The sequence below is a fragment of the Lepisosteus oculatus genome, chromosome 14 (assembly GCF_040954835.1).
Source record: "Lepisosteus oculatus isolate fLepOcu1 chromosome 14, fLepOcu1.hap2, whole genome shotgun sequence".
NCBI lineage: Eukaryota > Metazoa > Chordata > Actinopteri > Semionotiformes > Lepisosteidae > Lepisosteus > Lepisosteus oculatus.
The window spans coordinates 25,673,325-25,696,615 of NC_090709.1; the positions used below are offsets into that span (position 1 = coordinate 25,673,325).

General features: G+C 40.0%; 1 non-coding gene and 1 pseudogene across 1 annotated transcript; both read right to left on the reverse strand.

Moving 5' to 3' along the window:
* LOC138242482 (zinc finger protein 271-like) overlaps positions 1-23,291 on the reverse strand; it is a 372,248-nt pseudogene that overhangs the window by 213,103 nt on the left and 135,854 nt on the right.
* Positions 22,854-22,925, reverse strand: trnaw-cca (transfer RNA tryptophan (anticodon CCA)). Its single transcript has one exon. It is a non-coding gene; the product is annotated as a tRNA-Trp (tRNA).

Below are 23,291 nucleotides of genomic sequence, written 5' to 3' on the forward strand. Positions count from 1 at the left end.
CCTGCACAAGAGCTGCGCAGGAAGAATAAAATATGGTCTGAGATGAAGAGACTCTCTTCGGAAGAGCGGCGCTCTTCACAGGAGAATTTTTTGTGAAGCTGATTTGTCTCCTTTGGGGAACTCAAAACAGCTGATAGCTGTGACCTTGTGGTGCAAAGGTAGCATGTCTGACTCCACATCAGAAGGCTGTGTGTTCAAATTATGTCGAGGTCTGCTTTTAGTTTTTCAGGTTCTGCTCGTCCTGAACACGGAATTCACACCATGTAGTTGAGTTCTATCTGTACACCACATAGATAATCTAAACAAAATAGAGCCCTACTGGACATACAGTTAGGATCTCACTCAGCGAATACCTCTTGAACACAAGAGAGAAGGCACAGTTCACATCTGCGAAACATCACATCCGTCTTTAGAGACAGCTACATCAGAGAATGGAATCCCGGAAGTTTCAAATAACTTCTTTTAATACAGGTTCAACCAAACCTGAAAGTTAGGGAGTTTCTGGACACTTTTGTTTTATTAAAAAGTGTCTGAAGCCTGAAAATGTAATTTGAAAAAAAAAAACCGCTATTGGACATTAGCAGGTAGTTTTTGTAACGATTTGCTATTTCATGCTGGAAAACAGAGGAAACAGACCCAATGTTTGCTTTCAGGTGCGGTTCATTACATAATAGACATCTATTACTGAGGAGCTTGAATAAAATTTACACAAGCCAGGTAGAAGTCGAACCTACAATCTTATGATCCAAAATCAGATGCGTTATTTATTAAACTGCTGGTACTTCACATAACCTGAATTCCCCCATAGTGTGTTCAGCGTCGCTACTAGTAATATACCGCCCCGTCTAAAATTTCAAAGTGAGAAACGTGTTTTCTGATTTTTTATGAGTTTTAAAATATAATCTCTTTAAATCACACAAAGGGTTTATGTTTCGCACTGAAATTCCAATTGATTGAGAATTCAAAGAAAGACTGTTTTCTTCCACAAGACCGTATATTTATCACATCCACCAGACTCTCCAACTTCTCGAGACCTTGCTGGGTGAGCATTAGCTCCGATAAATTAGGTCACGTATCATGTTAAATAACTTCTTCTCAACACAACATTTCCCGGTCCACGTTTTCTCTATGAAAAAAAGACATTTTTCCCTTGTACCATTTCTCGTTTTTTATCAAAGCGTACAGAAATAAAAAAAGAAGAAGAAATAGTGTTGCAAAAGAACTCTGTCGCCCTTGGGAGATGTCAAACGCATTGGACATGAAAAATGCCAGATTAAAGCCAGTTCTCTTCGTTTCTCAGTGTCGGGGCTGCTATGTAAAAGAGGCAATTTGCTCTGAGAGCAGGTTCAGCGTTTTCTGAATGCAGATGTCTCAGAGCGATGTGTCCAAGTGGCTGTAAAAGGGGATGGATGTCATGTCACCGTAGCTTAGTTGGTTAAAGTGCCTCTTTATTAAACAAAAGAACTGCAGTTTAAATCCCAGCTGTGTATTTCTTCCTATCTTGTAGTACAGAACGTACCATTTTGGGCACTCACAAAGGGCTTGATTTCGTTAAATGCATGTGTTCATTTCCTTTCTGGAAAACTTGTTTTTGATTAAATTCACACAGCTTGTGAAACATGAAATTCAGTTCTTGGTTATCAGTGCAGAAGAAATATTACCGGCTGGCAAAAAGAACGGTAAGAGATTTTTTTTTGGATTTGAGAAAAGACTCAACCAGTCGGTGTCTGTGGTGCAATTGGTTAGTGCATTTGGCTGGTATCCAAAAGGTTGGTGGTTCAAGTCCACCCATGGATGGGTTTCTTTTGCGAACATTGTTTTCGCATAGGTCGATTGGATTTTTGAGCTAAACCATAGCTATTTTAATATTTGTAGGAAATGCGACTGTTCAACACGTGTCAAAAATGTCCAATAATGCCCAACATCGCAACTCCCCAGAAAACCATATTCACCCAAGAAAAATGATAGTTGAATCGTCATTTATACTCCCGTCACATCCTCTGCTGAAATATTTTAAAAATACAATGCAGATTTGTTTGAGAACTTGACAAGCATTGTTTTGTTAGCACTGTGCAGTTGGATTTTGATATTTTGACATATTTACCTTAATTTTAAACTGTAAATACTGTACAATCTATTGTAATTGTGTTGTAATATTAAAATATGTAAGCTGAGGATGCAAAGGGGTGAAAGGGAAAGGTCAGAGGGTACAGTAACAACAAGGTCAGGATTGGTGGAGGTGGTAGGGGTGTTGATGGTTTTTCTCTGTAGAGGATGATTGAGTTTTTTATCCGTCTCTGAAGTGAGAAACTGGAAGAGTTGGGAGTTGAGAGATCTGATGAGGTTAGTTATAAAAGGAAGTTGATGTGGAGCTGTTAGCCGTAAGAATTCCTTAATGTCTTTGATGTTGTCATCAAAGATAAACTGCAGTCAGCAAAGATAAAAAGAAAATTATCTTTGCATACTGCCCTGTCTTTCTAACACCTGAAGAAGGCTCCACGGCCAACACGTTGTGTTTCCTTTCTTCTCCTTTCAGCATGGAATAACCTTTTACTTGTTCCTTTGCAGCCTACGCATGCTGACGCAGCTACTCATCTGATATTTAACATTCCTATAATCACAAATATGAATGTCCACTGTGGGTATTTTTTCCATGATTATTTATTCTGTCATTGAAGCATATTTTATGTCATACCGAAGAGTCATAATCACTGAATTTTTTTTTTTTATTTAGAAAGTAAGAAAATGATAAATCACTATGAATTGCATTTAGCCTGTTCTGATCTAGATTTTCTATATACTTTAACATGCCACGTTCACAATGTCACAACTGAAATACAACAGTGAAGTGTTGTAATGTACATAGTGTCGGAACATTGAGATGTTTTGGTAATGAGGAAGGAGGGACATGCCATGTTCACAGGGTCATATTTTAAAAAAAACGGCACAGTAAAATTTCCCAAAGTTCAGGATTTTGATAGTCTGTTCCATTGTCTCTCACACCTCAGTGTCAGAATTTTTAGTTGTTTTTATAACCAGGGGGTAGGTTTATAGCAAGAAGCAGAAAGTGCCATCACCCGTTGCTCATCCTTGGTTAACCATATATTCTCATATGCCATGTTCTAAATGTCCCATTTATATTAAAAAGTTCTTGTAAAATGCAAGATTTTAAGACTTTTTATGATCAGAAGGTAAGGTCGTGGAAAATATGCAGAAAGTGCCTGTGAACTTATTTTTTGCCTTTGTCTTATTTACTTATTGTGTTTGTGTTATTGTGAGTTTTGAAAATTGGTTTACAATTTTCTGAAATGTGTTTCACACAAAAATTCTATTTGGATAGTCACTACTTACATATTCCCCTTTACTGAGAATAAATACAGTAATCCATCCCGATTAGTATTTTTAAAAATTACTGTAAAGAGCCATCTACAGATGAAAGGCGGCATAACATCACATCAGCAGCATTTAAGGCAGAAGAAGAAGCTGGTGAATAAGAGGCCAGATTCAGCCTCGTTAATGCAATACCATTGGGTGAGGTGGAAAAATATTTCTTGCTCTGAATCCTAACATTTTTATAGGAGGTGTTCTAGTACTTCTTGCCTCAGATAAAACTACCAATACACTTATTTCTACTCCATCAATAGCAGCAGTGTTATCGGTACTGAGTCCTAAATGTATGTCCTGTCATCATATCAAATGTCGAAAGTTTCGACTGCATTCAACTGATCAAATTTCTCTTCGATGACAGTTATAATTTTAACCAAAATACATCCGAAACAAATTTACACTGTTTTTTTTTATCCAGAAGAGCATCATCATGAGACTCAAAACATACCTGTTTTTTCTTCTTTCCAGGAGGAAGGATTGTTCAGATGCAAACATTGGTCCAAAATCAATGTACTCTCCTATCGCTGTTGCTTCTTTAAATCCTTCATTTGAACATCGATATTGAGGGATGATATCTTACACATTTTGGTTTTCTTTTAAAGCAAATTATATTAAAATATGAGCCTCTGTTATAGTTGTCTTGGAAGTTTCGGAAGGTATAATAGACCCCCTTGTGCCATCAGCTAAAATATGATAAAATACAACAAAATGTATTTACATAGAACAGCATTTATGGTTACATCTATATCAAAATTAAGATAAATATACAAAAGTATTAAAATACAAACGTACAGTCCTAACATCATCATGCTGTCCAACTGTCTTTTTTGCTTGTCAAGTTCTCCAACAAATCTGTGTCGTAATTTTAAATATTCTAACTAAGGATGCATCGAGAGCATAAATGAATTCTTCTGCCAGCCATTCGAAGATCAAAGTCCTTGGCTGAATATGATGTCCTTGAATGTTGGTCATTATTGGCCAGTGATATTGACTTACGTACTTAATTGTTTAACAAAAACATTCACATTTCCTGCAAATATCAAGTGGGTATCAAGCTAAGAAATCCGAATAAGTAGAGATGAGGTTTACATTGCAATAATGAGAAGTGCATTTCTGGGTGGGCTCAAACCACTAACCTTTCAATTAACAGAGACTCACGTGTGTCCCTTTTCTCCATTTGCAAGCTTATGATTAAAAGAAAGAAAATAATGCTTCTTTCTTTCCAGCCTGCGATATACAAGGCAAGATTTGTATTTCATCTTTCGCAAGCTGTATGAATTTCATGAAAAGCAAGTTGTTCCAGAAAGAAAATGAAAACTTGCATTAAACAAAATCAAGCTGTACGTAATCATCCATAGTGATACATTTTGTAAGACAAGACAGGAAGAAAAGCACTGTTGGGATTTGAACTTAGCATCTCCTGTTTAAGAGGAAAGCATATTAACCCAATCAGCCAAAGTGCCATCAGTGTAGCCACACCATGTCTGACTCAGTGATTGCAGCTGACTGTCACTGGAGGACAGTTCATCGTGAACAAGTCAGCCTGCATAATGAGGGGGAAGAGACTGACCTCTGTGATGCAGTATCGACAAATACTAACCTTCTGTCCAACTGTTCTCTGCTGCATTCTGGATTAGCAGGTAAATATTGGTTTCCATGCATGTGTAGGGGTTTTGTGTATTTACTGGGACAATTATTAATTGTAGCAGTAAGTCACAAAATGATTCTTTGATGGCTATTAGAAAACCGACCTTGCGGGTTAACTCATTAACGCACACACACAGATACTAATACACTTATTAATACATAAAATGTGCATATAAACATAACAGATCTTAAGAGTGTGGGTTAGCAGAATACAAAAGGTATATATTAAATCACGAAGAGTTCCAAACCAAGAGGGACATACATTCAGTATACCATTCATTTAGACTGTTTCGTAAATGAACTGGGATTACAACTTCTACACTAGATACTCAAAAGCAAGTACATCACTCATAGGTATTAGATTGATATCAATTGTGGTTGAGGTAACAATTGAATTCTCGAGCTGTAATGCAGAATGTTGAATACTCATCCAATCTGTGTGGATTCAGATCTCCCGCGGACACAAAGAAGCAGTGGCAGGCTGTTGCTGTGTGCAATCGGCGCTCTCTGGCTCAGTGCCAGGCAGTGGCCGGTGCGGCTGGTGAGAAGGAGAGGAGGGAGAGATTCCTGCTGCGATGCGCTGCTAATGCTCTTTGAAGACCGGCTAGTTAGTGTTGGCTGAAACTAGCAGAGCTTGTGCACATGGAAAGTGACTGCGGGTCCAAGCAAGTCACACTCTTTAGATGGGAAGAAGACCAGTTCGTTCCCGATGTAGCGCTAGTCCTGAATCCTGAGATTCAGCTGTCGACAGTTCCAACCGTAGTTCACTCGTTGATCAGGCGAGCTTTGGCGGTGGAGTACCGGTGGTTCACATGGCTGTCAGCTGGGCTAACCTCGGGCAGATCTTTTTGTTATGCACAGGCAACCTCCATTCTCAACTCTTAGAACAAAGTTAAGTCCTGGCACTCGGACACACTGGCCATCACGTGATTGTCCGAGCTGAGCTACCAACATTACAAATGCTGTTTACACATTAGATGGTTATTTTTGGCTTCTGATATTATGGTGGATAAAGAGCCCTGGAATCTTTGTAGAAGGACAAAAGACGTAAAGAAAGGGCAGTGTAACCATGCCCAAGAGAAGGGAAATGTTGGAGAGATCTTTTTTCATTCACTTTTTATCATTGTTTTTCCAGCCCAACAAAGATCAAAATATATGAGCAGGCGTCCTGTGTCAAATCCAATCTGCCTTCCTTCCAAGCATACTGGAATGTCAGTGAATTAAATATTGACATATGAAAATACACAAAAATATGCAATCACACATATGCAGTTTGAGCAAATATAAGACAATAACAAAGTACCACAAACTACCAGGCATCTAGTATCATTAGCAGTTCAGGTGGGGAGCTGCGTCAGCATGTGTAGGCTTCAAAGGAACAAGTAATAGGTCTATTCCATTCTTAAAAGAGAAGAAAGAAAACACAACATTTCAGCCGTGGAGCCCTCACACCTGAAGAAGGCTCCACGGCTGAAACGTTGTGTTTTCTTTCTTCTCTTTTCATCTAGTGTCATTAGCCTTTTAACAGTTCATGTCAAAATAAAATAGAAATGGATAACAGGAAGCCCCACTGCCTGGTGTGGACGGTAGCTGTGCATGTTGCAGCAGAATTGTGCATGTGAGATCAAGGGGGCATGTCATGTGTTTCAGCACTTCACTCCCTTCAGTAGCACATGATTCCCTGAGTTCTTTAGATGACCTGTGGACCGATCTTTCATGATGAAGAATTCCTTAAGAAGAATAGATCTCGGCCCACCATCCCAATGCCTCCATCTCACAACAACAACCTCCCACTGCCCTTTGTCTGCAAGGCAGACCTTTCAAGTGCAATGACGATGCCTGGACCTTCGTTGCCTATTGTACGAGCTGAACTTTTGTGCTCATCAATTCAACGCTCTTTCCATCAACTCATCTTGTCTTTTGATGCTTCGTGTTGTGCGCTGCTTTGACTATCGGCATATTGGGTGACTGCAAACACTGAAGTTCTTGCTTACGGAGTGTGGAACATTGTTTTCAAGTGATCGCTGTTCTGTCATGTTGATGCCGAGTGAATCTTTCTTTGGCAACATGGGCAGGCTGACAGCAGTGCGAGCGAAAGTAATGGCAAATTTCTTGACTTATTTCTGAATGTGAATGTTCTTTAGAAAAGGGATGCGGCGTTGCTTCTCGTCCGTGTAAAGGTCACGCATTCCAGACATGGTTATGAGCGAACAGTTGCCGCAAGTGTTTGAAAAGAGCAAGAGAGGAAGCAGCCCTGCCCCATGTGAGGATCAAACTCAGGCCCTGCAGATGATGAGACTGACGCACTACCAATTACGCCAACAAGCCCAGCTGCAGTACACACACCGGAAAGTTTGCCTCACATGGATTTCCCTAATCTTTAGACGCCCTCTGCTGAATGTTGCATTTGCCTTTTGATCTCACCGATACATTTTTGGTCTGTTTCTGTTGCGAGTCTGTCTTTCAGATCTCACCTAACACAAGTCTCTCTGGCTGAAGTGGCCTCTCTGCTTCAGCATCGTGCCCTCACTCAGCCATTAAAAATGTCACTCGGACTTCTGACATGCTGACATGAAATGTCAAGAGAGAGTGGCGGAGACGCTTAAGCTAGAGAGAAGATGAAAAGGGGGCGTGGCTGCAAAACGCTTGACAGCTGGACAATGCTCTCCATGCAAGGCGTGACCACAGGCTAAAGGACACCTTTCGGCACATCAAGCTCTAAGCACACACCTGGAGGATGCGGGAATTAATCCCACTACCTCCCACATGCAAAGCAAGCGCTGTACCATACAAGCCAACCCCCCTCGCTGTGGCTTATTCCTCGGTGTCACCTAGTGCCGCTTGTTCCCCTCTTACCGGGCACAGTTCACTGCCCTTCGTCTGCAAGGCAGTCGTGTAATTGCGGCTTTCTTGACTTATTGATGAAGGTCTGACTGGACGAGCGAATGACGCCTCTCCCCCATCCTCAAGCTCGCTAACAGATTGAAATGGAAAATGCTGCTGTGGCTCGTTGGTCTAGCGGGATGATTCTCCCTTAGGGTGCGAGAGGTCCCGGGTTCAACTCCTGGACGAGCCCTCGTGTGCTCTTTTCCTCCTCTTCCACAAGACTGGGAACTGATATCCACATCACTTCGCAGCGTCTGCTTATGGCAAACGATGGAATGTGACTAATGATTGAACGAGCCTGGTGAATACTCATCACATGGCACAATGAGAGCGTGCAGTCAGCTGTCCAAGGCGGCAACCTCATTGCTCGTTCAAAAGAACATGTACTGAAAACTCATCACCACTATGTCGTAGAAGAGCACCGCGATCGCTTGTTGTCATGCGTCCTTACTTGGGAAATGCAGAAGCAAAAACTGCCCTCTCTCAGCCACTGAAACGTGTGCGGCTCGCCTTGCGCTCTCTGCGCCTCGCATATTTGTGGAGCTGTCTGCTCTTCTTTCTGTTGAAGTATTCAAGTTATGGGGCGCCCTGCAGCCTATGATGTTCTCACTGAGAGCTTTCAAGATTTGAAGGAAAACTACAAGCTTGATGGCTCAAGTCGAACGAATGTGATTGTTAAGCAATCGATGATCAAAAGCACGTCTTCTAACAATTCCTGAGAGTATTATCAGCACTGTTTTCACTCGGATATACTTTTCACTTGCTAAGCTGACAAATTGAACGAGAAAATGCCGGAGACGCACTCAGTGCAGACTGAGGTTGGGAAGGAGGTGTGGCCCTTCAACGCTTGACAACTGAAGGACATTCTCTCTGCAACGGAGGAGCACCTGTCAGAAGTCGCAGAGGCTAAAGGAGAGCACCAGGAACCCAGAGCTCCAAACTCAGACCTGGAGAAAGCGGGCATCGATCCCGCTACCTTTCGCATGCTAAGCAAGCGCTTTACCATTTGAGCTAATCCCCCTCGCTCCATGTTTCTCGGCATCATGTCTTACCGCCTCTGCCCCTCTTACCGGGCACCGCCCACTGCCCTTGGTCTGCAAGGCAGTCCTTTCAAGTGCGATGACGACGCTGGGACCTTCGTTGCCTATTGTACGAGCTGAACTTTTGTGCTCATCAATTCACCGCTCTTTCCATCAACTCATCTTGTCTTTTGACGCTTCGTGTTTTGCGCTCCTTTGACTATCGGCATATTGGGTGACTGCAAACACTGAAGTTCTTTCTTACGGAGTGTGGAACATTGTTTTCAAGTGATCGCTGTTCTGTCATGTTGACGCCGAGTGAATCTTTCTTTGGCAACATGGGCAGGCTGACAGCAGTGCGAGCGAAAGTAATGGCAAATTTCTTGACTTATTTCTGAATGTGAATGTTCTTTAGAAAAGGGATGCGGCGTTGCTTCTCGCCCGTGTAAAGGTCACGCATTCCAGACGTGGTTATGAGTGAACAGTTGCCGCAAGTGTCTGAAAAGAGCAGGAGAGGATGTAGCCCTGCCCCGAAACTCATGTCTTTCTGATGATGAGATTATGAGGGTGCGAGAGGTCCCTCATTTGTAAGGAATCCAAAGTAACAGCTGCTGCCCTGTAGTCGTTGGTGAGGTAGGGGACTAAGCAGAACACCAGATGATATGAGAACGTTCCTGAATATAGTGGAAATAATATCCTCAGTCAGAAATGAACTTGCTTCAGTCGCTTGAATTTTATTGTAATATTTCCCTAAAATTGCTTTAAATACACATCAGAAATATACACAATGAAGTTTAATTAATTCATGTTTTTTAATCAGTGCAATTTAACAATGTATTTTAATGTCTATAAGATTCAATATTTTAGCTAATAGATGTAGAGCCTTAATATGCAATAGTAAATTTTCAGAATACCTGGGGAGCAACGAGAACAAAAATTAAATAAATATTTAAATCCAGCGTACAGATGCAGCCATTCAAAGTGTGCGGCACAGACACGTACCGCGCGTAATTGGCTATGTCCTTGCGCATCATGACGCGCGGTGACGTGAAAGCCACTGAGACATAAGGTACTACTGTTGTATTTATGAAGAAGAAACAAAACAAAAAGTGTACTAACAACTGTGCCATCCTACTCCTTGGTTAATACATTTTATTATTTATAAACAGTAAAAAGAGATGCTTCATATTGCTTGACTAATTTTAAAACCTAAGTTATAAATGCAGACGCGATTGGTGTATTAAGTGCCCAAGGCAGCAGAACTGAACTCCGCGCCTCCTCCTTCTCTTGGTGCAGCGCCGGGTCTAAATATCTAAACATATGTATCTACAGTATATAGCAGGTAGTGTCACTGTATTCCACTTTCTTTGTAAACGCGGAAAAACAGATTCACAACTCGACGCTGTGTCACTGTGTAAAAAAAAACGGAACACCCTATATTGTAAAGAGCTGCTGAGCTACTGTAAGAATAGGAGTTCCTGCTGTCAGAGGGGCTGGAAAGTGCCCGCGGTCATTTAATTAGCATTACAATTCGCACTGAATTGACCCATTACATTTCAGCATTTCATTCACGTCAGAAACCCTCACACCTGAAGAAGGCTTGAGTTTTCTCTCTTCTCTTTTAAAGGTGTGTACAATGCTGTAATACAGTTTAAAATAACATTTTAAACAGTATCAACTAAACTCCATTAAGGAACAAGTAATAGGTTTCTTCCATGCTGAAAAAAAGAAGAAAGAGAACACAACGTTTCGGCCGTGGAGCCTTCTTCAGGTGTCAAACTCCATTAATATAAGTATAGAGTGGTATTAAACAAATACATCTTTTTAGTATAAATTACACTTTTCTAAAATGTATTTAAAAATAAAAACGATTACAATCTAATCTTTCAACGTTTGATCCCAAAATCCCAAGAAAAATAAATCTAAACGGGGAGAAAGCTATGCTGAAAGTTTCTTAAGATACTTAGAAGACAAAGATAACAATTTATGTTGCATTTGTCTGATTGTGAATCAAAACTTACATATAATTAAACACGCGTTTGCAATTTAAATCATAACGCGATTTAAATCAATATAAATGTTTATATTGCAACGCATACTGTACAGCCTCCATTTCTCTAAAAAAAAATTAAAAGATTGTTTGTGCAGCCTAAGTGGGGGGGTCTACTCTCAGTGACAGCTGACAATCCTCCATACACTCAAGTGAAAAATTAATTATGTTAACGTCGTATTTACAATTTGCTGATAATAGAAATGTTAAGTTCTCTAAAGCTTTGTGATAGTTTACCCAGGCAGCAAAAGATCGGCTACACTGGGAAGATGCAACACAGAACATATGATTAATAATCTTTAAATCTGAAGGGAGATGTAAAGGGATCAAACACACACACTAGAAGCAGGAAGCAGAAGAAATGTTTGTTAAGAGAAAAGTCATAGTACCAGCTGGATTTGAACACACAACCTTGGGCTCAGAAGTCAGAAACATAGACCACAAAAACTCCCAGAACAGTCACATGAAGCTGGGTGTAACAGCCCTACACATACAGAATCAACAGACATTGTACAGCGTGTATTACTGTGTTGCAGTACACAAATATAATTATATCGTTATTAATTTCTTTAGATATGTGATTCCATATTATATTAGCAGAAAAGCTTAAAACTACCACTTTTTATACACGCTATTTCACATGTTAGTTAAAGACTTTGATGCTTAAAATGTTTAGGGAGAAATGGAATACTGGTGTGAATTTTTTCTTTAAAGTACCGAGACCAGCCATATACTGTATGTTTATGTTCCAAAATTAATATTGTTCATGGCCTTCACACGCGTTACAGTATGCTCCTATTCTTTTTATGCTCAGCTACTAAGATTTCCCTTCAGTGGTAAAATTCCATATAAATATATAATACTTAAACGGGCACAGTAAAGACATTAAATTTACATATACATACTGTACAGATGCAGCCATTCAAAATGCGCGGTAAAAACCCGCGGTACAGTAACCTACCCACAAGCCACCGCAGGGCACCGGAGGGCACCGCGGTAAGTGATTGGCTGGCCAAAATGACCGACAGGGGCACTCGTGGTGCATTGGTTGGTAGTGCAAAGATTTAATCATTTAATGTCTTTACTGTGCACATTTTAATCCGCTTAGTTTTGAATATTTATATGGATTTTACCACTAAAGGTAAATTTTAGTAGCTGAGCATAAAAAGAAGAGGAGCATAACGCATCTGAAGGTCATAAACGATATTAATTTAGGAACATAAACATTACTGTATGTATGTAAACTGTACTGTGTATGGCTGGTCTTGGTAGTTTAAAGAAAAAATACACACCAGTCTTCCATTTCTCCCTAAACATTTTAAGCATGAAAGTTTTATGAAACGGTACCCAAATATGCGATTGCTGTATAGAATGAATTTTAATTTAAAAAAATTATTTAACTCGAACATTAAGCTGTTTACATCTTCCGCCTGAGAACAGTCACCCGTTGCTACCCAATGCAGAAACACAGCCACTAACTAGCAAAGAGAGGACATTAGCTACCCAATATGATAAAGAAATAAATGATTATTTTGTTTATTTCTTTTGCACATTTATTTGAACATTTCCATCGATTGTACAAGCACTTGGAAACTGTCCAATCCCTAGTTCATCAGGCATTTTACCGGTCTGGCGCCGGTCTGTGTCTTCCAGGATATAATGCCAGCGAACTCTTGTTTTTTATGTCCACTATAACAGACAATCTCCTTTGCTTTTAACCGAGCGTTTAATAATTTCCTAAAATGAAAATGATTTACTTTATTTCCCTCACGGGATCAATAAAAGTATCTATCATCTGTTTAAACTATGGGACAGAATTCTGGGGTCTCCCCATACCAGAGATTATGGTAGGGCTTCAGAATGGTGATTGGCTGACACCATCTGACACCCCTCTGATTGGAGAAAAAAGACGTGCTGGTTTGCTATACATACTGTACCAGGAAGAGGATTTCTTTCTATTCAAAACGTGTATTTTAAAAGTTTAAGAAGTAAAAACCTTACAGCGTACACAGATTTCTAAACTGATCAGGATCGTTATCTTTGTCTTATGCATAATAATGTTCACCGCTCTGTCCAGCAAATTAATAATAAACTTTATTTTATATAGCGTTTTAAACGAATAAGTAATTAGATTGCTCATAAACCTAATCACTTGCTTTTTCTTTTTATTTAGGCTCAGATTTCAACTATAGATCGTATTATTAATAACCATAATAACAACCAACCAACAAAAACAACCATATAAACATAATACCAACCAAAAACATAGATAACAACCACAATACAAAATCAAATATATCAAACCATTTTACTCTCGCAAAGTCCTCCAATTATCATAATCCCGCCCCTTATGCAAAACCAAACCTTCCTCACATCCCAGTTTATCCTATTTATCATAAACAAAATCCACCTCAATTTTCAACATAAAGCATTACACAAAATCAATACCTCAACACTCCATACTCACAACGATAATTCACAAACAGCCAGAACATGTAACTACACATTCCCAAACATACCCAAACATAGCCCCGCCCCTTATGCAAAACCAACATCCCTCCCCTGTTCTCTCCCTCCCCTGGCGGTTGTAATTGTTTTTATTTTCAAATAAATTTTAGCAAAGTCATGTATTTTAAAAATCTTAAGATTTTTATATTTATGTCTTCATTTAGTGGTTTCATTAGTGACAAAGGCTAAACTTTCTTGGAAAAATGTCTTTTATGTAAACCATGTTTGCTATTAATTCATTCAGGGCTAAAATATGTTCATTGTCTTCTAATGAAAGAAGGGTTCCTTTCGCCGTAGTCGGGTTGAAATTAGAAGCTTGCCACGCCCGGACTGTTACACCAACGCATTAGCATGTTAAAGCGATTTCATTGAAGAGCCTAGCCTTTAACTAGTAAGTACTGTACTTACTGGGTTTTTGAGGGGGGGGGAGTTGTCTTTCGCTGGAAATCTCGCCTCCTACTTTGAAAATACCCGTGAAACCGGTTCAATTCGTCACAGCCAGCACTCCTGCAGAGAGGGGGGTTGTACTTGGAGTGTATACAGTACACGCGTTATGCTCTTCGTTAATGTCTAAGCCGGAACATATCATTATATCTCATTTTGTATTTCTTAAAAAAAAAATCGTTTTCCCAGCCTAACAGTATTGTTTTTAACCTGTAAAGCGCTTTGAGGAGCCACCTTTAAAGGCGCCATATACAATAAAGTTCATTATTATTACTATTGTAAATTTGCTGGACAGAGAGGTGAACATTATTACACAGAAGACAAAGATAGCAATTTACGTTGCATTGTGTATCGTGCTGCTTTAATACAGTTTTAAATAATTAAAAGTCTAAACAGTATCAGCTTTATTTATGGGTTTTAAATAAAGGTGATTTAAACGCGATTTAAATCAATATAAATGTTTATATTGTAACGCATAGGTGACTATTCATTGTTATTAAAATGACTTAAATTCAATCATGTTGTGATATTTAGAAATATACATTTGTTTGGTGCGAGTGAAGTTTTATTTAATCTCTGAGCCATACTGATTCTTCTGGAAGCCAGTTTCCGCCAGGGAGTAAAAAAAAAAAAACACACTATGGTATTCTCTCCAATGCAGTGCAGTTAAAAACATACCTCTGATGCTGCTCCTAAATGAATATCGTTTATGACCATCAGAAGCTTTATGCTCCTTTTCTTTTTTCCAGTGGATTGAACAGGGAGAGGCATTTCATGATGTACTTTTCACTGATGAAACAACAGTGGCTCTGGAACAGTTTTTAACCATGTCGTTTTATAAAAAGGGGAGATATGTACACGTTACTGAAGCTAAAAGTTTAGCCTTTGTCACTAATGTAACCACTAAATAAAGACATACAGAAATCCCTACGTTACAGACTGTATATGGCTGGTATTGGTAGTTTAAAGAAAAAATACACACCAGTATTCCACTTTCTCCCTAAACATTTTAAGCATCAGAGTCTTACATGTGGTTATTTCGGAAACGTTTGTACGTGCTCCTTCTGACCATGTTACTGTTTACTGTTACTGACCATATTAAGTTTAAGTGCCTGTGGGCACTTTTCCTGTCCGTGGGGGGTGGACCGTCTTTCATTAGAAGGTTAGTCTATTCTACTCTGAGAATGTAGAGGGGGTGGAAAGTGCCCGCGGTCATTTAATTAGTATTAAAATTCGCACTGATTCCCTTGCGAAGATACGGACATAGGAATATTTGTGCGTGGTCAAAAAATGGCATAAAAACAACAAAGTGAAGGCTGTGAAAACATTCACAATGTACTTTATACACAAAGCAAACATACCCCCCCCCCTCTCAATTCAATTCAAGCTGCTTTATTAGCATGACAGATGGGTACAATCAGTGTTGGGTATTTACTTTGCTTTGAGATGCCACTTTTAAAGGTGATATATAAAATCAAGGCTTTAACTTGCTTTAACTCCGCAAGTCTGAGTTCTTGTGTCTGTCCTATCCAAACCCGAAAGTATTACAATATGTATCTTTATAGCAGGTGGTGTACAGCTTTTTAGTATAGATTACACTTTTCTAAAATGTATTTAAAAAATAAAAACGATTACAATCTAATCTTTCCACGTTTGATCCCAAAATAAATCTAAACGGGGAGAAAGCTATGCTGAAAGTGTATTAAGATACTTAGAAGACAAAGATATCAATTTATGTTGCATTTGTCTGATTGTGAATAAAAAAACACATATATTTAAACCCGCATTTGCGATTTAAATCAAAACGTTATTTAAATCAATATAAATGTTTATATTGTAACGCCTAGGTGACTATTCATTGTTATTAAAATGACTTAAATTCGATCATGTTGTGATATTTAGAAATATAAATTTGTTTGGTGCGAGTGAGGTTTTATTTAATCTCTGACTCAGTGATGGCCTAGCATGGTGAGGTGCGCTGGCAGCTATGTGGTGTTACGCAGTGGTGGCCTGACACGGTGAGGTGCCCTGGCAGCTGTATGATGCAGTGGTGGCCTGGCACGGTGAGGTGCGCTTGCAGCTATGTGATGCAGTGGTGGCCTGGCACGGTGAGGTGCGCTGGCAGCTGTGTGATGCAGTGGTGGTCGGGTATGTAGAGGTGCACTGGCAGCTGTGTGTTGTGACGCAGTGGTGGCCTGGCACGGTGAGGTGCGCTGGCAGCTGTGTGATGCAGTGGTGGCCTGGCATGGTGAGGTGCGCTGACAGCTGTGTGGTGTGGCGCAGTTGTGGCCTGGCACGGTGAAGTGCGCTGGCAGCTGTGTGATGCAGTGGTGGCCGGGCACGGTGAGGTGCGCTGGCAGGTGGGTGATGCAGTGGTGGTCGGGTATGTAGAGGTGCACTGGCAGCTGTGTGTTGTGACGCAGTGGTGGCCTGGCACGGTGAGGTGCGCTGGCAGCTGTGTGAAGCAGTGGTGGCCTGGCATGGTGAGGTGCGCTGACAGCTGTGTGGTGTGGCGCAGTTGTGGCCTGGCACGGTGAAGTGCGCTGGCAGCTGTGTGATGCAGTGGTGGCCGGGCACGGTGAGGTGCGCTGGCAGGTGGGTGATGCAGTGGTGGCCTGGCACCGTGAGGTGCGCTGGCAGCTGTGTGGTGTGACGCAGTGGTGGCCTGGCACGGTGAAGTGCGCTGGCAGCTGTGTGGTGTGACGCAGTGGTGGCCTGGCACGGTGAAGTGCGCTGGCAGCTGTGTGGTATGACGCAGTGGTGGCCTGGTACGGTGAGGTGCGCTGGCATATAATGAATATATTCATGTGCATCCAACACACAGTTCAACGCTAGCAACTACACAAAATCTAAAATATGAGCTCTACTTGCCACTTACAATACCAACAGTACCAGCTAACTTTAGTAGTGACATTTTCATGGATCTTTTTAACAATAAAATTTACAACATCAGACTTCAGACACAATTAAACAGGCCTCAAAAAAGTCTGGTACAAACATTTTCAGCATGGTGAAACATGGTGAACATTTCCACCACTGCGTCACACCACACAGCTGCCAGCGCACCTCACCGTGCCAGGCCACCACTGCATCACACAGCTGCCAGCGCACCTCACCGTGCCAGGCCACCACTGCGTCACACCACACAGCTGCCAGCGCACTTCACCGTGCCAGGCCACCACTGCGTCACACCACACAGCTGCCAGCGCACTTCACCGTGCCAGGCCACCACTGCGTCACACCACACAGCTGCCAGCGCACCTCACGGTGCCAGGTCACCACTGCATCACCCACCTGCCAGCGCACCTCACCATGCCAGGCCACCACTGCATCACACAGCTGCCAGCGCACCTCACCGTGCCAGGCCACCACTGCGTCACAACACACAGCTGCCAGTGCACCTCTACATACCCGACCACCACTGCATCACACAGCTGCCAGCGCACCTCACCATGCCAGGCCACCACTGCATCACACAGCTGCCAGCGCACCTCACCGTGCCAGGCCACCACTGCGTCACAACACACAGCTGCCAGTGCACCTCTACATACCCGACCACCACTGCATCACACAGCTGCCAGCGCACCTCACCGTGCCAGGCCACCACTGCATCATACAGCTGCCAGGGCACCTCACCGTGTCAGGCCACCACTGCGTCACACATATTTTAGCGCCATATATTTCATGGATATTATGGAATATAATGGATGGATATCTTAGTTATCTTTCTAGTTCACAGGTTTGCATGCATAATTTAATTTTGAAAGCCACTGAGACATCAGGTACTACTGTTGTATTTATGAAAAAGAAACAAAACAAAAAACATACTAACAACTGTGCCATCCTACTCCTTATTTAATACATTTTATTATTCATAAACAGTTAACATTGTTAGCAAAATATTTTGAATTATATTTAACCCTATTTTTTCTTTGTTTTGTATTTAACTTATTATATGATAGTCAGACTTAATGTATATTTGAACAATGAAAATATATTTTTACAAGATTTTACATTAAGCACTTAAAATTAATATGGTTAATAAAAGTAAACTGTAACATGCTGTAACAAGATCGGTTAAACTGCGAAGAAAATGCTTTCAGAGAAAATGTTTCAGGTGTGAAGAACATAGATCTCCAATGCAATTTCAACCAAACCTGTTCCCACACACCCTGCCCCCACTACCATTAGAATATACACAAAGCACTCAAATCTTTCGAGCTAATGATCAGGTGACCCGAGAGAGAGCGAGAGAAACACCAAGGGGTGCGGAACCAGGGAACTATTTACATGGAAAACGGGCGATCTCCCCAGACTGTCCGCCCGTTTCACTGTTACCTGGATACCTCTTTATTTAGAACTCACTAACACTGATTTTTAGTTTAGAAGGATTCAAGTAGGGTTTTAGATGAAAGGCAGCGACCTTAATCAAGCCCAAATCATAATTGAACCCATTCAGAGCCTACATTACATTTTAGCGTTTCATTCTGAGCAGAAGACCCTCACACCTGAAGAAGGGGGAGGTGTTTTTCGCTGGAAATCTCGCCTGCTTCTACTTTACAACCGGAGTGCTGGCTGTGACGAATTAAACCGGTATTACAGGTTTCAATCACAGACCATGTGACATGGGAGTCAGGAAACTAACACACAGCGCCACCAGATTTGATAACGCTATAAAAACGCTATAAAATAATGTGACTTGGCACAGAACAAGTTTACAGCACAGTACAATAATAAATGCTGACCATGACTTTAGAAGCATAAATTGCCTTACACTCAATTTAAACACAAGCTGTCTTTAGCCCTCTAAGCTGGTTCATACAAAAATGTAGAGATCCAGGCTCAGAACACACAGCTTCATTAGCGAATACATATGCAGGACAACTAGAGAAGACGTTTTACAGAGGATGGATTTTTAGAAACATCCCATCAGTGACATCACTGAAGTCAACTCCTAGGTACTGTAACTGTCGTGTGGATAGTTTCACAAGAATCAGACAAAGGTTTAAGCATCGCTTGTTCTAGATAAAACTGCAAAAAAAAAACAACAACCCATAATGTACTTCTTTGCGGCTCTGTTTGCCCAAATCATATATTCACAACGTGAAATCTAGAAAATAATATTACGTAACCAAAATCCGCAATATGGAAACAGAACCTGTGTAATTCTTGATAGATGATGTACTCGTAACATTTTTTCAAGACGAACTACAACATTTAAAAAATGACTTGTATGTACTTGATATCTCTAATCAATCCACGGGTCCCAGCACAAAACGAAAGTAAAACGCATACCGTTTTGCGCTTCTTATTAGTTGCTCAAAAGTAATTTGACCGTATGAAATGCATAATATAAACCTAGAAACATATACGTGAGCAGTACTTAAGCACTGTAGTATCGGTGTTAAGACATACCTCTCAAATACTGTAAATCAAGTTAAAAATATCTCAAGACCGATTCTGGTCATAATGAAACCATGTTTCGTGTATGTTTTCTTTAAAGTACCGAGACCAGCCATATACTGTATGTTTATGTTCCAAAATTAATATCGTTTATGGCCTTCACACGCGTTGCAGTATGCTCCTATTCTTTTTATGCTCAGCTACTAAGATTTCCCTTCAGTGGTAAAATTAGATATGAATATTCAATACTTAAACGGGCACAGTTAAGACATTAAATATACATATACATACTGTATACAGTACAGTTTGCATACTGTAATATGTTTATGTTCCTAAATCAATCTCTTTTATGAGCATGTGAAAGGCATGGTGAATCACTGTACTTTGCATGATTGGAAACAAATGCGTGATTGTGAAATGCTGTGGTGTTACTTTTACAAAGACGGTCAATGAAAAAAAGAATGTTGACCAGGGCAATACTTTGAGTTTACACTTACAGCTTGTCCAAGGTCATTCATTATTAATACTATTAGTAATATCTTCGTTAAAGACTTTGATGGCCACAGCTCAAACATGAGAGGTTGGGCTTTATTAGCTCCACCTTGCGGAAATTCCGGATACTATTATGTTATTTGCGGTATTATAGGAGAATTTACGGTAACTCGCAGTAGACTGCGTAAAGCCCACCGCAAAATAATGCGGTATCGCCCGCTTTTTTTTTTGGCTGCATCTGTACATGTGGCTTGATTTTGTTTAATGCAAGTTTTCATTTTCTTTCTGGAACAACTTGCTTTTCATGAAATTCATACAGCTTGCGAAAGATTAAATACAAGTCTTGACTTGTATATCGCAGGCTGGCAAGAAAGAAGCATTATTTTCTTTTTTTTAATCAGAAGCTTGCAAATGGAGAAAAGGGACACACGTGAGTCTCTGTTAATTGAAAGGTTAGTGGTTTGAGCCCACCCAGAAATGTACTTCTCATTATTGTGATGTAAACCTCATCTCTACTTATTTGGATTTCTTAGCAAAACCTTAACCCACTTCATATTTGCAGGAAATGTGATTTTTTTTGTTAAACAATTAAGTACATAAGTCAATATCACTGGGAATGGCCAATAATGACCAACATTCAAGGACGTCATATTCAGCCATGGCTGGCAGGAGAATTCATTTATGCTCTCGTTGCACCCTTAGTTAGAATATTTAAAATTACAACACAGATTTGTTGGAGAACTTGACAAGCAAAAAAGACAGTTCAACAGCATGATTATGTTAGGACTGTACATTTGTATTTTAATAGTTTTGTATATTTATCTTAATTTTAATATACATGTAACAATAAATGCTGTTCTATGTAAATACATTTTGTTGTATTTTATCATATTTTAGCTGAGGGCACAAGGGGGTCTATTATACCTTGTGAAACTTCTAAGACAACTATGACAGAGCCTTATATTTTAAGAAAATTTGCTTTAAAAGAATTTGTACGATATCATCCCTCAATATCGACGTTCAAATGAAGGATTTGAAGAAGCAACAGCGATAGGAGAGTACATTGATTTTGGACCAATGTTTGCATCTGAACAATCCTTCCTCCAGGAAAGAAGAAAAAAAAACAGGTATGTTTTGAGTCTCTTGATGATGCTTTTCTGGATAAAAAAAACGTGCAAATTTGTTTCAGATGTATTTTGGATAAAATTATAACTGTCATCGAAGAGAAATTTGATCAGTTGAATGCAGTCAAAACTTTCGACGTTTTATATGATGACAGGACATACATTTAGGAATCAGTACCGATAACACTGCTGCTGTTGATGGAATAGAAATAAGTGATGTATTGGCAGTTTTATCTGAGGCAAGAAGTACTAGAACACCTCCTATAAAAATGTTAGGATTCAGAGCAAGAAATATTTTTCCATCTCACCCAATGATATTGCATTAACAAGGCTGAAGCTGGCTTCTTATTCGCCAGCTTCTTCTTCTGCCTTAAATGCTGCTGCTGTGATGTTATGCCGGCTTTCGCCTGTAGATGGCTCTCTACAGTAATTTTTAAAAGTACTAATCAGGATGGATTACTGTACTTATTCTCAGTAAAGGGGAATATGTAAGTAGTGACTATCCAAATAGCATTTTTGTGTGAAACACATTTCAGAAAATTGTAAACCAATTTTCAAAACTCACAATAACACAAACACAATAAGTAAATAAGACAAAGGCAAAACATAAGTTTACAGGCACTTTCTGCATATTTACCACAACCTTGCCTTCTGATCATAAAAAGTCTTAAAATCTTGCATTTTACAAGAAATTTTAATATAAATGGGACATTTAGAACATGGCATATGAGAATATACGGTTAACCGAGGATGAGCAAAGGGTGATGGCACTTTCTGCTTATTGCTATAAACCTACCCCCTGGTTATAAAAACATCTCAAAATTCTGACACTGAGGTGTGAGACACAATGTAACAGGCTCTCTTAATCCCGAAATACAAGAAATTTTACTGTACCATTTGAACATGGCATGTCCCTCCTTCCTCATTACCAAAACATCTCAATGTTCCAACACTATGTACATTTGTAATTACAACACTTCACTGTTGCATTTCTGAGTTGTGACATTGTGAACATGGCATGTTAAAGTATATAGAAAATCTAGATCTGAACAGGCTAAATGCAATTCATAGTGATTTATCATTTTCTTACTTTCTGGATGTGATAATTATACGGTGTTGTGGAAGAAAACAGTCTTTATTTGAATTCTCAATCAATTGGAATTTCAGTGCGAAACATAAACCCTTTGTCTGATTTAAAGAGATGATATTTTAAAACTCATAAAAAATCAGAAAACACATGTTTCTCACTTTGAAATTTTAGACGTGGCGGTGTATTACTAGTAGCAACGCTGAGCACACTATGGGGAAATTCAGGTTATGTGAAATACCAGCGGTTTAATAAATAACGCATCTGATTTCGGATCATAAGATTATAGGTTCGACTTCTACCTGGCTCGTGTAAATTTTATTCAAGCTCCTCAGTAATAGATGTCTATTATGTAATGAACCGTACCTGAAAGCAAACGTTGGGTCTGTTTCCTTTGTTTTCCAGCATGAAATAGCAAATCGTTACAAAAAGCACCTGCTAATGTCCAATAGCGTTTTTTTTTTCAAATTACATTTTCAGGCTTCAGACACTATTTAATATAAGAAAAGTGTCCGAAACTCCCTAACTTTCAGGTTTGCTTGAACCTATATTTAAAAAAAAAAATTATCTGAAACTTCCGGGATTCCATTCTCTGATGTAGCTGTCTCTAAAGTCGGACATGATGTTTAGCAGATGTGAACTGTGCCTTTTCTCTTGTGTTCAAGGCTATTCGCTGTGTGAGCTCCACACTGTGTGTCCTGTACTGCTCTATTTTGTTTAGATTATCTATGTGGTGTACAGATAGAACTCAACTGCATGGTGTGAATTCCGTGTTCAGGACCAGCAGAACCTGAAAAACTAACGGCTGACCTCACCGTGATTTGAACACGCAGCCTTCTGATCTGGAGTCAGACGCACTACCATTGCACCACAAGGTCACAGCTGCAGCACTTTTGAATTCCCCAAAGGAGACAAATCAGCGTCCCAAAATAAATTATCCTGTGAAGAGCACCGCTCTTCTGAGGAGAGTCTCTTCTTCCCAGACCACATTTCATTCTTCCTGCGCAGCTCTTGTGCAGGTGTTGTTCTCGATAACAGATCCAGGAACACTGATTGTTTTTCTATTTTTTTTTAATTAAGTACCCCATTGTGCAACGGTAGCATGTCTGACTCTAAATCCAGAAGTTAAGTTTTCAAAGTATATCGGAGTCAACTGATACTGATCAGGTTCTGCTGCTACTGAACCCGCAGTCTTCACCTTAAAGTTCAATTCCCCAAGCCTGCTGACCTTATACTGTATATTC